The sequence below is a fragment of the Leopardus geoffroyi genome, chromosome X (genome assembly GCF_018350155.1).
Source record: "Leopardus geoffroyi isolate Oge1 chromosome X, O.geoffroyi_Oge1_pat1.0, whole genome shotgun sequence".
NCBI lineage: Eukaryota > Metazoa > Chordata > Mammalia > Carnivora > Felidae > Leopardus > Leopardus geoffroyi.
Genome location: NC_059343.1, coordinates 2,519,158 through 2,538,079, shown reverse-complemented (window position 1 = coordinate 2,538,079; position 18,922 = coordinate 2,519,158).

Sequence of the window (18,922 nt, the reverse complement as noted above, 5' to 3'; positions counted from 1 at the left end):
ACCGCCATCCTTCTCCTAGCCCATTAATCTGCTCTAAACGGTGGGAAGCAAATGAAGCAGAAAGGAACCCAGTGGGGAAATATTTCTTTTGTGTGTGGCAAATCTTGGAACGCCAACTTGCAATTTATCTCACTGTTTCCAGACTCTTTGCAATTATGACACCAGGTAAAAGGAAGACATTCAGATAGGTTTCTGAACACTTGGTGGATGTTGGCTAATGAACGTTCTGATTTTTTTTAATGTTTTTTTAATTTTTTGAGAGAGAGAGAGAGACAGAGCATGAGTGGGGACCGGGGTAGGGGGGCATAGAGAGAGAGGGAGACACAGAATCCGAAGCAGGCTCCAGGCTCTGAGCTGTCAGCACAGAGCCTGACATGGGGCTTGAACTCATGAACTGTGAGATCATGACCTGAGCCGAAGTCGGACGCTTAACCCAGGCGCCCCATGAACGTTCTGTTTAAATGGGACCCCTGTGGTCATCTGCTCATTCCGAAACGACAGACTCTTCATCAGTTACCATCTTCTTGCCTAAGAACTCGAGCTAATACTTTGCAAAAAATAACCAGGGTGGGAGCATTTTTTTTTTTTTTTTGGTCCTCTGTATTTTTTATCTTTCTTCACTTAAGGTAATTATTTTCTTTTTAGCCATCTTTCCATTCTTTTTATTTTTCTCATAAATCTCAGTGAATTTGTACTGGAAGATGTATTTTCAACTACATAACCATGAAAACAAAACACGTTCCAGTTTGTGGTGTGCACGGGAAAGAAACAGAAAACTTGCATCTTTGAGTGTGTGCATTAGAAAAGCAGACAACTGGTCTAAGCTCCTGCTTTGAAAGCCAGAAAAATAAGTCAGAAAACTTTTGTGGCAAACCCAAAGTAAGTGGAAGAACAAACATCATTGAGAGACAAAATAGTTAAAGAGGTAATACCAATTAAATCAGAAGCTGCCCCTTTGGAAATCTCAAAAATCAGTGAATCTCTGTCTCTCTCTCTCTCTCCCTCACACACACACACACAAATATAACCTACCTAGCCCTGGGTGTATTTAACACGTTTGCAATAAAACATTTCCCCAAAGAAAACTTGAAAAAGAGATGGTTTATCAGATGGAACTTTAAAAAAAAAAGTTTGGGATGAATAATACCAAAAACATACAAAATCATCCAGAAAATACAAGGTGATAAAAATTCTGACTCCTTTTATGAATCTAGTTTTCTCACAACCTAAGACATCACAGTAAAAATAAACTACTGATGAATATCCCTCATGAATCTAGATGCAAAACCCTTAACTAAATATTAGTAAGTCGGGGCACCTGGGCAACTCAGTGGGTTAAGCCTTCGAGTCTTGCTTTCCACTCAGGTCATGATTTCACAGTTCATGAGTTCGAGCCCCATGTCGGGCTCTGTGCTGGGAGTGCAGAGCCTGGTTGCGATTGTCTTTCTCCCTCTCTCTCTGCCCCTCTCCTGCTCACACACTCTCTCTCACAAAAGAATAAACAAACATTTTAAAAAAATACTAGTAAATGGACTCCAGCATTGCTGTTATCAACGGTCCTATATCTTGGCCAAGTTGGGTTTAACCATAGGGATGTGAGGTTGGTTTAGCACTCAGTTAATCCATTCTTGAGGTCAACATATTAATAGACTAAAAATGAAAATCTATATGATAAGAATCACTTGCCAAGAATAGCTGAAACAGAAGAAACAGTTGACAAAATTCAGATACAACCACTAAAAATGTACCTTTTCTGCAAGAAACCATAAGAGAAATTATTTGTGATGTTTGATTTTTTTACACATGTTTTATGTATTTATTTATTTATTTTGGGGGAGGTGGGGCAGAGAGAGAGAGAAAGAGAGAGAGATGCTCCACAATGTCAGTACAGAGCCCAGCGTGGGGCTCAAACTCACAAATTGTGAGATCATGACCTGAGTGGAAACCAAGAGTCAAACACTTAACCCACTGAGCCACCCAGGCACGCCCCGATGGTTGAATTTTCTATTTTTAAAAACACACTTAGGAGTGTGATAAATTAACCCGACAAGTTAGGAGAAAAGATTTACGAAATAAGTAACACATAAAGTTATTTGTTTCTTTAAATCCGAATATTTTAAGAACTCTTAACCATGAACCGTAAGAAGAAAAAATAACACAATTAAAATCATTTAAATGCCCAAACCATTTCAAGAGGCATTTTATCCCAGAAATATGCAGATGACCAATAAACACATCAACTAGAACCACTTTAGAAAATCACTTGAGGGGCACGTGGGTGTCTCAGTCTAAGTGTCAAACTTCAGCTCTGGTCATGATCTCACAGTTTGTGAGTTCGAGCCCCGCCTCAGGGTCTGTGCTGACAGCTCGGAGCCTGGAGCCTGCTTCGGATTCTGTGTCCTACTCTTTCTCTGTCCCTCCCCTGCTCGTTCTCCCACATACTCTCTTTCTCTCAAAAATAAATAAACATAAAAAAAGAACATCTATTGAAAAAAGAAAATAGGGGCGCCTGGGTGGCGCAGTCGGTTGAGCGTCCGACTTCAGCCAGGTCACGATCTCGCGGTCCGTGAGTTCGAGCCCCGCGTCAGGCTCTGGGCTGATGGCTCAGAGCCTGGAGCCTGTTTCCGATTCTGTGTCTCCCTCTCTCTCTGCCCCTCTCCCATTCATGCTCTGTCTCTCTCTGTCCCAAAAATAAAAATAAACGTTGAAAAAAAATTTTAAAAAAAAAGAAAAAAGAAAATAATTTGACTTTTTCCCCCATAAAGTTAAATGCACACTTCACCCTAGACTGTCTCTTGTATGTATTTCTCTAAGGGAATTAAACACCTGTTTCTACTCAGTGACCCCCACGGGATTGTCCAAATCATTTTAAGACTTAATGACCAGAAATGGGAAAGAAGGCTGATGTCTATGGACATCACTTCACCTGGATATATAAAAAAGTTCATTTTAGGTTAAGACAAAGTGAAAGATGAAAATCCTGGGGTCACTGCACACACCCCCCCCCCAAAAACCTGACCTTCTTTCTTTTTCTAGAGTTTAGGGAGAAGTGATTGGAACAAAATTTCTGGATATATAAAAAACCAGTTTCCTGAGGTATTGGGGGCAAATTCCAACAGAGGGTGAGGAACAAAATTGGGTGCAAAGTCATCTCTCAGATAAATTGATTTCTAAAACCCCCTTTTTTAGGTAAGAAAAATGTATCTCCTATCTTATTATGTCTTTGACCCCAGGATTTTCATCGTTCACTTTGTCTTAACCTAAAATGAATTGTTTTTATATATCCAGAAATTTTGTTCCAATCACTTCTCCCTAAACTCTAGAAAAAGAAAGATAAAATGAGAAAAAAGGACAGCTTGATGTGTCCTGTCTATAAAAGAGTTCTCTTTCCATTGAACTAAAAGGCTTTTCAAAATTAAGCCCGATGAACAAATAATGTTGAAAAAAAAAAAAAGAATTTGAAGTTATTTAGCAAAAGATAAATAGACATAAGAGTTCCAGGCAAATTCTTTCAGTTGGAATTTGATCAGGAAGATGCGAAATAGAAACATAAACTAATTAGCCATCCCAACGTTTGCAATTTTTTCCAAACGTGGAATTGGGCTAAAGAAATCTAATCCATATGACAGGTGGTTTTGAAACTCAGGGCAAGTGTCTTGAATCCAAACTCTAATTCTGCTTTCATTTTATTTCTATTATTAAACAATGCAAGTCAAGGTGCCTGATTTGGTAAAAACAAAAAACAAAAAACTAATAATCATGTTAATAGTAATAATCATAGACCAGAGGGCTATTTCAGAATTCAAGACGAGATACGGTCTCTGTCTGCCCTCGATCCTGTCGACAGGACTTCAAAAAAAGAAACTCGTCATTAACTGAACTCAGGTAATGTAACCCAGAGTCATTATAGGAAATTTGCCTGAAAGGTTTAGCGCAGGGTAATTAACTGCATGAAAAATGCTCCTCTTGGACCTTACTCCTTTCTAGAACTCATTCTTTATTATGAAGCCAGTTCTCGTGCGACCGTTTGAAAAGTGTTGGAAATTAAGAGACGTCAGTGCTCCACAGGTAGACCACAGCAAAGACATACAACAGGCCTCACTCCCTCCAGTCCCCCCCCCCCAAAAAAAACCCTCAAATCTCATTCAGGGAAAGATAGCTTAAGGTAGATAGCACCAAACACAAGCATTGTCAAGAGGCAATATATTGCATTTTGCTTGTTAAAGCTTGCAAAGGAAAGATAACGGGTGCACAGAAGCAGAAGCAGATAATGACAATCAAAGGTGGGAGTAAAAGTGTCTTTGATACATGCTGTCTCTCTGAGAGAAAAGGAAATCTGATCCCAGAATAGCCCCTGTGCACCCAGGACGAATATTAAATCCGCGTCCAGTCTTCAGATGCCAGCTACAGAATGCGCTGTCCCCTGGGCAGAGAAAGTGCCTTCTTTGGGTGTAGGGGAAAGTTGGTTCCTCGCTCGCAGGGATTCTCAGTCAGCAGCTAGAGAGACAAATTCGGTCGTGAGCCAAGAACAGTTGGGTTGTTTCAAAATGTAAAATTTAACACACACGCGCACACACACACACACACACACACACACTTTGCCCCTCAGAAAGAATAGTTCTTGCAAATTCAGGTCATGACATCTACCTTTCATGTGTAAAATATTTACCATCTGGCTCTTTTCAAGAAAAGGTTTGCCCAACCCGTTCCCTACTGGATAGCAAAGATTTATGGAAGAGACAGTATGCTTTTTGCCCTACGTTTTTCCAGCCAACCCTAAAAACGCGCATAATAGTAACTGAAGCACTCAGCGAAGTAGAATCATGATGCCACCACTTTGCTTAAATGCTTCCTTTGACATCTTACCTTACAGCTTAATATGCTTTCGTGAACAAAAGTTGGTCCCGCACTCCTGATTCTCTGCCCAAAATAGACAACTTCGTTTCGTTTGTCGTCATGTTATGTGGAGGTCACGGATGCTGTGACTGGGCGCCTGGGTGGCTCAGTCGGTTAAGCTCCCGACGTCAGATCATGATCTCACGGTTTGTGAGTTCGAGCCCCGCGTCGGGCTCTGTGCTGACAGCTGGGAGCCTGGAGCCTGCTTGGGATTCTGTGTCTCCCCCTTTCTCTGCCCCTCCCCCCCCCCTCTCTCTCTCTCTCTCTCTCTCTCTCTCTCTCAAAAATAAACATTTGAAAAAAATTATAGACCTTACATATTTAACCTGGCTCCCCCGTACCCCTAAAGAAGGTTTCTTGCAAACTGTCAGGAGATTGTGGGGGCTAACGGATCTCTGATTGATAACGGACTGTGTTGTTCAGTGCACGTTAGGAAATGCCTTAGGGCACCCTTCCCATATGGGAAAAATAAACACAGTAGCTTGAAATTTTCATGGCTTTCAAGCAACACTTTCGGCTAAAGAACAATTGTTTGCTCAGTTCTATTTCTGGACGACTGTCACCGAGGCTGGAGAATGACCTCTCATGAAACTGTGCAGAATCATGTGTGACTTTACTGGAGCACATTTCCCTCTGGGAAATGGGTTCGGCACGATGAATGAGTCTGTTAATTTCAGTGTCAGTTGTGGACAGTCGCATTGTTGATGTAGGAATTTTTGTTGGAAACCTTTTCAGCCACGGTGTTAGTCAGGATTCTACAGAGAAACACCACACACACTCACACACACACACACTCACACACACACACACTCACTCACTGATTTAGGGGCACCTGGGTGGCTCAGTCAGTTGAGCGTCCAACTTTGGCTTAGGTCACGATCTCACAGTCTGTGAGTTCGAGTCCCGCGTCGGGCTCTGTGCTGACAGCTCGGAGCCTGGAGCCTGCTTCAGATTCTGTGTCTCCCTCTCTCTGCCCCTCCCCTGCTCATGCTCTGTCTCTCTCTCTGTCTCAAAAATAAATACAAACATTAAAAAAATTAAAGGAAAAAAAGAAAGTCTGGGGGAATTTTCTCTTCCATCAACTGATTAGATGCGACCCACCACATCTTGGAGTGCTCTCTATTCAAAGACTAGTGGATAAAATCTTAATCTTAGCTTTAAAAATGCCTTTGCAGCAGATTCCAAACTAGTGTTTGACTATCTGAGGCCTGTGGGAACATGTGAAATTAACCCTCAAAACCATTTTATCATACATTTGCCAAAATTAGTTTATGACTAACAAAATCTGTGGTTGTATGTTTAACTTGTGTAACTTTTTGTAAGATAGATACCTTTTTTATCATCATCCTGCTGACCTGTTGAACACTTTCCGGTCTTGGCTCAATGAGTCTTTGTTACTACGAACGGCATAATAAAATGAAAACACTCTTAGAGTATGAGAGTCAGAAAATCGACTTGTTTGGGTGTCTGTTTAATCTGGGCCCATTTAGTCTACTTTACAAATATTATTATCATCAAATATTTTAAAAAATACTCATAAGGTCCAAAAGGTAAGGTGTGTAGAGAGCAAACAAAGTTCTTGATGCTGGTTTAGCTGCCTTAAATGTTATTACATGTTTACAGACGTTCCAAGCAAACATTCATTAAAAGCTTGCACCGTTTTGCATCCAGTTTCCCGGTTATATTAACATGGATTTGTTGTACTTTTTCCCCACACACACATCATTTTAAACCTAGAGAAGTAAATATGTATGTAAATATAAATTAAATAAATGTATCATTTACACTTTTCTCAAGTAAATGAGTGGACTGAACCACCTTGAATAGCTTATTCCTCTCAGCATGGCTCAAGGTGTTCTGGCGTATTCTTTGACAAACATGCGTTTTTTTTTTTTCAGCTTGGCCACCATGTTTGCGTTCTGACGGAGCTGAATCTATCAAGCAGTGGCTTCATCTCTGGGGCTTAATCTCCAAGGAGACTCTGGAAACCAGGAAGCTTTATCATTTTTGGGTTCTCATGCTTAATTCTTGAAATCTTGCTCAAGAGACAGGAAGCAAACGTTTACCGCTCGAGGATTATTCCTGTTTGCACTTTTGCAGAAATCTCAAAATTTAGGAAGCGTCTGCCTTTCTGTTTTGCGGGAGATTTCCTGATGTGGTTTACTCTGAATTTTGTAGTTGGGGTTAGGGAACCACTAGCAACATTCTTGTCCTCCTAAATTCATTATGGAGGGCTTTAGGGACAATGGCATTCTCTCGTGAGTCAATTTCCTTGCAAATATGTGAGTAAGTTTAACTTCTTCGTATAGGGAATTCAGTCGGGTATGCAAATCTGCTATATGTTTAAGAGACTCGGGGTAGAACCTTTTCTTGCCCCTTTAGCTCCTGGTGGCTCCTGGCGATTCTTCCTCTTCCTTGACCTACCAGCCACATGGCTCCAATCTCTGCCCTGGCATCACACGGCATTTTCCCTTGGTGCACATTTCTGTCCAAGTGTCCTCTTGGATGCACGCCTCAGCTATATTCCATTAAAGCCCCCCCAATGACCTCATCTGAACTCCATCACATCTGCAAAGACCCTCTTTGTGAATCAGGTCAGCACAGACAGGTAAGGATTTCAGCAAATCTTTTGGGAGGGCACAGTTCAACCCATAACATGCGGACGCTGACTCTGTTGGTCTCTCAGATCAATGATGGATCGTAAGTTGTCATCCTCCGGTAGGCAGATCTCAGTGACCTTGGTGAGTAGCCATTTCATCAGAATACCCTGTTTGCTAAACAAAATACGCAGCGATTGAGCCAAACTCTTGTACTTAGAGCCCCGAGTTCAGCTATGCGCTAATGTTCTGTAAGCAAGGTTTAATAACGAGCAACCATGCAGTTAGCCTGTGTGGAAACATTGAAAGTGCCTGATTTACTTGGCAAACCCCGTGCCCAAACTCAAGAGACTCCAGAAAATCAAAACGACTTTCCCAGGTCCATGTGGACCCAACATTTCTTGCAAAAAAAAAAAAAAAAAACATTTCAGGAGGAATGCCGTATTTGGCTATTTCTGGTACAAAACACCCATTGGAGGACATTTCTCAATGACTTAAAAAGTCTGCTTGTCTCTCTGTCTCACCAAATTATAGCCATCTGCGACATTAAGGTTGTCCACAGTGGTCGTACTGATATTTTGGACACAATAATCATTTGTTTGGGGGTATGCCCTGTATACACTAGTAGGTAGGTGGTAGGTAGCATTCCCAGCTCCTTGCCCGCTGCGCCCCCCGCCCCCAGATGCCATTAGCATCCTGTCCCTGAGCTGTGACCATCAAAAGTGGCCCCTTCTTATGACCGCCATGTAACAGATGCTACATCACGTAATTTCCACTGAAATGGACAGCGACGATTGGGGCCGTTGGGATGTGCTCAGAAATACTTACCGAATGGGCATGAGTTGCACAGACTCCTTACATTTCCTACATTCTTGTCTTGCATTTGCTAAATGCTTTCAAAAGTCTTCTTTGAAATACTAATGCAGAGTAGCTATGGAACGGAAGCCTGATTTCCAAGTGGGAGATGAGAAAACAGGCTGGCGGGGGAAGCTGGGTGTTGGGGGCTAGACCCGCGTTCTAATTTTCAATGTTGACGCATCTCTTCCTATGCTCAGTTTAAAACATTCCCAGGTACTGGTTCCTGAGCGATACTGGACCCTTGTAATTAGCTTTGGGCACCGCACGTCGGCTCCCCAGGAGGCTTTCATGAATAGGAGGTGACGGGGATATTCTGGTTGTTTGTGTGGGAAAGACAAGGGAGGCAGGCAGTGAACCAAGTTCTTTGTGTGGCTCCGTCCTTCTCCCAGCACTGCACAGCTTTGTAAATTTTCTTTAGAGGGGATGGGAGCGGTCTTGCAAAGCAGTCCCCATTCACGGCTGTTAGTTCTCTCTGCATCTGTCCAAACCCTTAGGTCCACCCACAAGCCCGAGTTTTAACACTGACGTGTTCTTTGACCTGTTTTTTGCATTTTATAAACTTGGAACCTCACCAAATATGCCTGGGTTTTTTTTGTTTTCTGGTTTTTTTTTTGGTTTTGTTTTTTGGTTAAGTGGATTTTCTGATTCTGTGTGTAAGATTCTACTCATGTTGTCTTACGCATTTGGGTATTTATTTAATGCATTTGAATATGCATTTGAAGTTCCAGTATATGAGTTTACCTCTATTTTTTTCTATTCTAAAATTGGTGAGTAATATTATTTCCGGTGTCTTGTTTCTCAGGACACTTTTTGTTAAGTGTCTGTATGTACTTCCAGCGGGTAAATAGGTATATAAACAGTGGGATTGCTACATCATACCAGGTAACACAAGATTTATTAAGTGGCTGCATCGTGGTATATATATTCAACTGGTTGTATAACAAAGTTGTAGTTTATCTGCAGCATCATTAGCACTTGGTATTTCCTGCCACTTTATTCCTAGATTTTGGTAAGGGTATAGTAGTATCATATTGGGTTTTGAATACCGTTATTTTGATGACAGGTAATGTGAGAAACTGTTCGTATCGGTGTTTGCATTTGAGTGGTGCACTTATGTTGGAATGTCTGTGTTTTTATGGTGGAGTTTTAATAGGAGTGATAGATGAATCAATGAATGGCTGGATGGCTGGATAGAGAGATAGGTATGATGGATGGATGGATGGATGGATGACAGATATCATGAGTAGGTAGGCAGATATAGAGATGGATGGATGGACACTAATGGATAGATGGATGGATGGATAGATAGACAGACAGACATAGAAATAGATGGATGGTTGGAGGGATGGATGGGTGGGTGGGTGGATGGATGGATGGATGGATAGATGACAGATATCATGAGTAGGTAGGTAGATACAGGGATGGATGGATGGACGCTAGATGGATGGATGGATGGGTAGATAGATAGATAGATAGGTAGATAGATACATATGATGGATAGATAGATAGATAGATAGATAGATAGATAGACAGACATAGAAATAGATGGATGGTTGGAGGGATGGATGGGTGAGTGGATGGATGGATGGATAGATATAGATAGATAGATAGATAGATAGATAGATAGATAGATAGATAGATATGATGGATGGGTGGATGCATGGATACATGGATGTATGGACAGACAGATAGATGGATAGATGGATGGATGGATAGATAGATAAATAGAATTCTTTCTTGGATACATCTATTAAACTTCTATATTTTCCCACTTAGTTACATTGTCAATCTTGTGATGGTGTCATTGATAGTAAAGGAGATTAATTTTATTGTGGTGCAATTTATTAACGTTTCCCTGCATGCTTAGCATGTTTGCGTCCTATTTTAACAATTTGGTTCAATCAATGTCATGACAAAATTTCCTCTTTTCTCCTATAAACATTATATTGTTCACTTGTATATACCATACATCTAGAATGAATTTATCTAAATTGTGTTAAATCGTAGCAATTTACATAAATGATGTTAAATCTTAGTAAAGGTGCACATTCCCCACCATTCATTGTTCAGACCACATTCCTCTCTGCGCTTTACTGTCAAACCTGTCATAGGTCAGGTGACTGCATACGTAGTGTCTCTGTCAGGGCTCCCTTCATCCTGTTCCATTAGTCAATCAATTACTTTTTGTCTGTGGCAGTAAAATCCCACTGAATTCTAATAACTTAGAGAGATCTACGCGCTGTCCTGAAGTTTCAAGCTATCTTTTAGGTATGCATTTCCCTTCGTATCTCCGTGTGGCTTTTGCAATCAGTTTGTCAATATGCAAACTGGTGAGATTTTTATAGCAATTGGGCTAAATCTGTAAATTAGAATAGAAACAGTATCCTGATTCATGAACAGGATGTACTCCTCCATTAAGTAAGTTTTCATGTTTTTATAATAATGTTTGGCAGTTTATAGTGTCCGTACCTACTATATCTCATTACATTTATTTGGAAATATTTGATATTTTGATGTTTTAACTGTCCCATTTTGTAATGCGTTTTTATTTGCTCTTCTGGCCTATGGGAATAGATGTTTTCATTCTTTGAATCCAGATACGTTCCTAATTTAAGTTGCTATTTCTGGTGGCATATCTGTAGATCCTATTAAATTTTCTACGTAGATGACCTTGACTTCTATGAATAATATATCTCATTTAAAATAATATATGTGCATATATGTATCCTGCGTAATGTGTTTATGCATTCAACATTTGCTTTAAAAACATAAAACATAAAATTATAAACATAAATCTCCAGTACAGTGATAAACAGAAATGAAAAAATTATACTAACAGATATATCCTTGTCTCCTGCCAGACATTTGTGGAAAAGCTTCAATAATAAATTATTAAGAATAATTTCAGGGGCACTTGACTGACTCAGTCGGTTAAGCGGTGGAATCTTGATTTCAGCTCATGGCATGATCTTGCGGTTCTCGAGATCGAGAGCTGTGTGGGGCTGTGCGCTGACAGTGAGTGAAGCCTGTGTTTGATTCTCTCTCTCTCTCCCTCTCTCATCCACTCCCCTGATCACACTCCTACTCTCTCAAAATAATTAAACTTAAGGGGCATCTGGGTGGCTCAGCCAGATAAGCGTCCAACTTCGGCTCAGGTCATGATCTCGCGGTCCGTGAGTGCGAGCCCCGCGTCGGGCTCTGTGCTGGCAGCTCGGAGCCTGGAGCCTGCTTCGGATTCTGTGTCTCCGTCTCTCTCTGCCCCTCCCCCACTTGTGCTCTGTCTCTCTCTGTCTCTCAAAAATAAATAAATGTAAAAACCATTTTTTAAATAAATAAACTTAAAAAATTTTTTAAAATATATTTTCAGCCATACAGGTATTGGAAATAACCTTTGTCTGATGAGAAAAATTTCTCAAAAGCACAGTTAAGAGTTTATTTAAAAATCAGTAATGGCTATTACCAAGCGCTGAATCTATTAAAAACGTCACATAATCTTTATTCCTGTGTTGTTGGTGTTGAGGATTTTAAAGGGTTAAATTCACCTTGCATTTCTAGGACAAGGCCAACTTAAACACATATGCTTGCATATGCCCCTGGGTTCAGTTTGCTCATATTTTATATATAATATTTGCCTCTGTGTGCATGAGGGAAATTATATTAGTGCCGTTTTCAAATTTGGATAATGCGATCCTCATAAAATAAGTAGGGATTTTTTTTTCTCGCTCTGTCTTCTAAATTTTTTTTTTAATGTTTTATTTATTTTTGAGACAGAGAGAGACAGAGCATGAATGGGGGAGAGGCAGACAGAGAGGGAGACACAGAATCCGAAACAGGCTCCAGGCTCTGAGCTGTCAGCACAGAGCCCGACGCGGGGCTTGAATTCACGGACTGTGAGATCATGACCTGAGCCGAGGTCGGACACTTAACCGACTGAGCCACCCAGGTGCCCCTCTTGCTCTGTCTTCTAGGCAAGAGTTTGTTAATGTTGTTCAAGAATTCACCATATATCCGTTGTATCCACTGGGGCGCCTGGGTGGCTGAGTCAGTCAAGCGCCCAACTTTGGCTCAGTTCACGATCTCACAGTCCGTGGGTTCGAGTCCCGCGTCGGGCTCTGTGCCGACATCTCAGAGCCTGGAGCCTGCTTCGGAGTCTGTGGCTCCCTCTCTCTCTGCCCCTGCCCAGCTCACACTCTGTATCTCCAAAATGAATAAACGTTAAAAAAACAATTTTAGAAACAGTGACTAACTTAAACATTCATAGGGATTCCCAGGTTTCTATTCCTGAATTGTCCAGTTTTGTCATTTGTAAACGAATGTGTCTGCGGCACCTAAATTTGGAATTAAATGAGCATATATTTGCACATAGTATTCTTTTAAAACACCTTTACAGATTTTTGTTCTATTTCTTTGTGATTTTTTAAAAAAAATTTTTTTTCAACGTTTATTTATTTTTGGGACAGAGAGAGACGGAGCATGAACGGGGGAGGGGCAGAGAGAGAGGGAGACACAGAATCGGAAACAGGCTCCAGGCTCTGAGCCATCAGCCCAGAGCCTGTCGCGGGGCTCGAACTCACGGACCGCGAGATCGTGACCTGGCTGAAGTCGGACGCTTAACCGACTGCGCCACCCAGGCGCCCCATGTGATTTTAATTTCAGTATAATTCACACACAGTGCTGTATTAATTTCAGGGCCCATTAATATACCCTTAATGTTAGCAATATGTGTGATGATGTCACCTTTGGTAGTTCTTTTGGTGATGGTGGCCCCTGTTCTATTCTCTGAGAATGTCACGAATCATGTATAAATTATATGACTCTTTGCGAACAAATAATTCACGGCACCCTTGATTCTTTGTGTTTATTTTACCATTTTATTTTTATGTGGTTAATGTTTCTGAGCTATAATATTTATTCTTCCTTTTGCATTCTTGGGTCTATCGCCACTGTCTTGTCGTGGGTTTTTATTTTGGATTTTGTTTTGCTGTGCCGCACGCATGAGAAAGAAAACTCAAAAATTGTTGACCAACCTTTGTTTTTCTGAGGTCCCAGCACCTGTATATTTTGAGCAAATTCCGTTTGAATTCCATCGTGCCTGCTTTCACACATTGCCTTTTCATCGCTAGGCAGGTCATGTTTTCCCCCAATTTACGTTGTAATTTCTTCTCTGACCGATACCTTATTTGGAAATGCATTGCTTCATTTCCAAATAATTGGGAATTTTGTGTTTATTTTCTTGCCATTGATGTGCAACCTGATTTCACTGAGAGCAGAGAGTGTTTGCCATAAAACTCAGTCCTTAGACTTCAGTTGTATTGCAGCAGATTTATACAATCAGGCGGGTGTTCAAAGTGTATTTAAAAGAAAGTGCACCGTGCGTTTTTGTTTCTATCAGTCTGACCACGTTTATTAATATATTGTTGAAGTCATCTTTACCCTCAGCGCTTTTCTCCTGAATCTGTATTAGTTTCTGTGATTTGTGTTTTAAAATTACCCACCGTGATTTTGGATATTTTTATCGTTTCCTTTCTTTTCTGTCCATTTGTGTTTTTCAGTGCTGTGTCATTTACATGCATATGAATTTCAGATGGTGACATCTTTACTGCATAGGTAATTTTTCTTTATAAAATCTCCTTATTCTTCACAATTCTGCCTTCAAGTCTGTGTAGTCTGACATTTAGAACAATTATACCAAGCTGCCTTGCTTTATTTTCGCCTGGGTTCACGATTTCTTTTTTTTTACTTAAAATATTTTGCTACCTTTCTACTTAAGACATTGCTGTACTAATCAGCATATAATTGGATCTTGCTTTTTAATGTAGTCTGAAAATAGTTTTCTTTTAATAGAAGTTATAATATTCAGACCATTAACATCTAGTGTAACTGCTATATTTAAACTGAACATACTCTATTAATTGCTTTTTATGCGTGTTCTATGTTCCTTTTAAGGAAGATCGTCAGTCTGTATTTATATTTTTCCAGCTATCCATTAGCTTGTTACAGAGCATTTCACTATTCCTTACTTAGATATTCTTCAGGTTAAAACATGCTTCCTTTACTTAGTGAGGCTGATATAAATGAGTCATTCTCCCCCTTTCCCAATTGAGATGTGATTCACAAGCTGTGAAAGTCACTGTTTTACAATGTACAATTTGGTAGCCTTTAGTATATTCATACGATGTCAGTATGGCACCACTCTCCCGTTCTAGGTCATTTGCAAGACCCCAAGCAGACTCCCCATAACTGTTAGCCCTTCAATGACCATTCACCTTCCTCCCAGCCTCTGGGAGCCATAAATCTACTTTCTGTCCCTATGGATATCCCTCTTGTAGACATTTCTTTTTTTTTTTTTTAATGTTTATTTATTTTTGAGACAGAGACAGAGCATGAATGGGGGAGGGTCAGAGAGAGGGAGACACAGAATCCGAAACGGGCTCCAGGCTCTGAGCTGTCAGCGCAGAGCCCGACGCGGGGCTCGAACTCACGAACTGTGAGATCGTGACCTGAGCCAAAGTCGGACGCCTAACCGACTGAGCCACCCAGGCGCCCCTGTAGACATTTCTTATACCCAGTATCCCATAATATGTGGTCTTGGGAGCTTTCTTGGGGTGGGTACGTTCATTTCCTTGGTGTTCATTTTCTCATTCGTAGGGTGACTGTCTCCTACTGATTCTGAGCTCCAGGAGCCTTAAGGGGAGCACCACATGAAGCAAAGGTGTTGGGAATGTTTGGGAATCACAGACTTCTGTTTTAAAATATACATTATTTTACAGGAACACCTGGCCAGCTCAGTCAGTAGAGCACGTGACTCTTGATCTTGTGATTGTGAGTTTGAGCCCCACGTTGGGTGTAGACATTACTTAAAAATAAAATCTTTAAGGGGCGCCTGGGTGGCTCAGTCGGTTAAGCGTCTGACTCTTGATTTCGGCTCAGGTCATGATCTCACGGTTCGTGGGATCGAGCCCCATGTCGGGCTCTGCACTGACCGCTCGGAACCTGCTTGGGATTCTCTCTCTCCTTCTCCGCCTGCCCCTCCCATGCTCTCTGTCTCTCTGTCTAAATACATACAATTAAAAGAAAATAAAATCTTTAAAACAAAATAAAGATAAAAATGGATAATTTTGCAAATGATCATTTTATATTTTCTAGAAATATTTACTTGGTATTGTCCATAATGCCTAGGCTCTAAAACTTAAAGAAATAAGTCGATCAGACATGAGTATCGACATAGTTTTTCTTCAAACATGTTAGGTCAAATTTCTGGAATTAAGGAACTAAATCATTAGCTTCAATGGTACCCAATACATAGCCCGTAAAGTACCAGAATTATAGATGCAATCCTGAGAAAAACCCATAGTCCACAATACACATGCTTACATATCACATTAGTATGTCCCCCTTTCTTCTTCATGAAATTCTATGAAGACCCACCAGTGTGTACTTAACAGTTTGTATACGTATTTACGTGTGCACATATTCACATGAACATCTCTACGTGGTTTGTTTTTTTTTTTTAGTATTTTGATTAAGTAATGCTTAATATGATTTATAAAAATGACATGAATGAAACTCATAACTCTGTGAGATACAAGTGACCCCTCTAAATGCCAAAAACTATAGATATTATTAAATGTAGTTAAATTGGGCACCACAATTAACATCCGTGATGGGCTTGGGGGGAACCTGGCCCCATCTTAAATGCACGTGCATCATCTACTTATTTCTACTTGGTACTTCTGTTATGAGTCTCCACGTTGTTCAAAACAAAACAAAATTGTGTTTGCGCTTTAACTTTTCATTTTGTCGGGTACCTTTTCTGTCTGTCTGGTATTAAGTAACTCCTTAACCCATCACTCAGGCATCAAGCTACTAAGGTGGTTTAATAAATATTATAATTTCCTTCATTAGAAATTATGTCACCTATCCTGGAGTTGACCTTGGTCCTTTCACTGTGAATATATTTAATTAAAACAATGAGTATTGCAGCTGATGTATATCTATATTTGATTAACCACTGTTATTCTTTCTTCCTATCTCTCTAATGAGGTGTCTCTCTTAGGGTGTCGACAAATGGTCTGCACCCTCTCATTAAAAAAGAATGCCCTGATTATAAATCAAGTCTCACTGAATGAGCTACGTTAAGCTGACTAGTGAAGTAAGGTCCCTGGGAGATCAATTAGGATATAATATAGACGATCTGGCTCAATAACTGGTCATGATTTATAGAACATGCACTCGAAATCAAAAGGGGCATGTGTGGTAATAATTAAATTTTGGAGGTTGTTAATAATTCTCCATTTTCCTTTTGATTATGTCCTAAATAAAATTGTCCACTTAACTATGAGTTCATCAGCCTGCTTCTATCCTGAAAAGGCATTTATTTTTTATGTTTTTTTAAAATCGTATTACTTATTTTGAGAGAAAAAGCACAAGCAGGGGAGAGGTTGGGAGAGGGAGAGAGAGAGAATCCCACGCAGGCTCCGTGCTGGGAGCTCAGAGCCTGACGTGGGGCTCAATCCCACGAACCATGAGATCATGACCTGAGCTGAAATCAAGTCGGACACTCAAATGACTGAGCCACTCAGGCACCCCTAAAGATTTTATTTTTGGGTAATCGCCGCATGCAACATGGGGCTCAAACAGACAACCTGGAGATTAAGACCCTCATGCTCTACCGACTGAGCCAGCCAGGTGCCCCATGCCCTACATATTTCCGTCATTCTTTGTAGACTGCTTAAAGGGTGTCACAACTCAGTGCTACTGGGAACATACACAACAGCCCCAAGCGGAGATTAAAATCCCCTGGGCGAGTGAGTCCACAAGGACACGGGTGCCGTGACTCAGAACAATCCTGGGAGCTTCGTGTGGCCACAGATGGGGAACACCCAGGGCGTGCGGATGCCTCGAGAACTTTCTCGTTAATGTAGTTTAGTCACCGTCACACAAAAACTACCGTCATAACCATCTTGAAGTATAGCAGTTCGGTGGCACTAAGTGCAGTCATCATGTCGTGCAACTGTCCCACCATCCATGTCCAGAACATCCTCTCCTCCCAAACTGAATGTCTGTCCCCATTAAACACTAACTGCCCTTCCTCTCCTCTGAGGACACATCCCCTCGTGTGTTTGACTCCACCCCTTTTCTGAGCTCCTGAAACGTCTCCCGATTTCCACCTGCAGACGACGGGCGTCCCGTCGGTCCTCCATCCCTCCCGCGGCTGTCTTGCGGCTCAGCTCTGAGGCCTTGGTGCCGATGCCTCTGGTCTGCTGCTCCAGCGTTGCCTGTCTGTAGCTTTACCGGGTGCAACAGTGTCCCCCTAAATCCACACCCACCCGGAACATCAGAATGCCACCTCACTTGGAATCGGGGGCTTTGCAGATATCGTTAAAGATCTTGAGATGAAATCCTTGTAGATTTTACCTTGGGCGCCCAATCCAGTGACTGGTGTTCTTACTTGAAGAGGAGACAGAGACACACAGGAGAAGCCGCGTGAAGATTGACACAGAGCCGGGAGGGACGTGGCCACAAGCCAGGGGACTCTTGGAGCCGCAGCAGCTGCAAGCGACAAGGAATATTTCATCGAAAGCCAAAGCAAGAGAATCTCTCAAACTAAAAGTTCCTAAAACACAGCATAACGCGGCAACGTAGGCAACTCGTTGTCATCACGTTTTACCTACATGATGGGGGAACCCCTCCCGTATAGATGGGGATGTAACACCGTCCGGCAGAGCCTGTGTTGTGCAAACCCTGCAAGGCATTCTGGTCTGTGTGCTTTGCCTGTGCCCAGACTTTACATCCTTGTCATGTGTACAGGTGCGTGTTTGGACCGAAAGGCATGAGATTACCACCCCGCAGACTTTGTGTGCCATCCAGAGACTTCCTGGCCAGTTGAGCACTAAACCCTTGAACTTCCCTGGGGGAAGAATACGTCTCGCCACGGTAGGAATGAAGCTGTGGTAAAGGATAGCTCCTCAGTGCTGGCTGGTTCCTTCAGTGGTCGTGCTTACCGTACAATGAAAGATTCGGAGAAAGCCAGACTGTCTTCTCAAAAATAATCGACGCTTCTTATCTAAATAAAGACAACAAAACCCACGTGATGGAGAAAGCCTGGCGTCTTTCTGCCAAACCACTTAACCTCGTCAAGTCTATGTTTTTAAGAGTGTTAGACCTACAGACATCACATTGAAGCCAGGAGTCTCCAAGGCCGAAGGCAAGTTCTTATTTTCATCATTCAGTTATCGTCAACAACAACCTGCTCTTAATATGCTATCTGCAGACAGACAGATGATGCCAGAAATAACCTGATCTGAAATCAGAGCTCATGCTTTATTCATCAGGTCTGGTTTATATTATTTCTGGCACTAACAGCAAAATTAGTGCACGGCTCCTTTGGAGAATAATTTAGGACTCATAGATTGCAAAGAATGCCTGATAGAACAGTCTCTATCCAATGTACGCAGACAAGTTAGAGACTGGGGCTCTTGTCTGCTCACTCTGCTGAGTTCATAGAGAAGGAGGGAACACAATCTTGGTTCTTTCTCAGTGACGCCTAACCGCAGAGCCAGGTAGGTCAT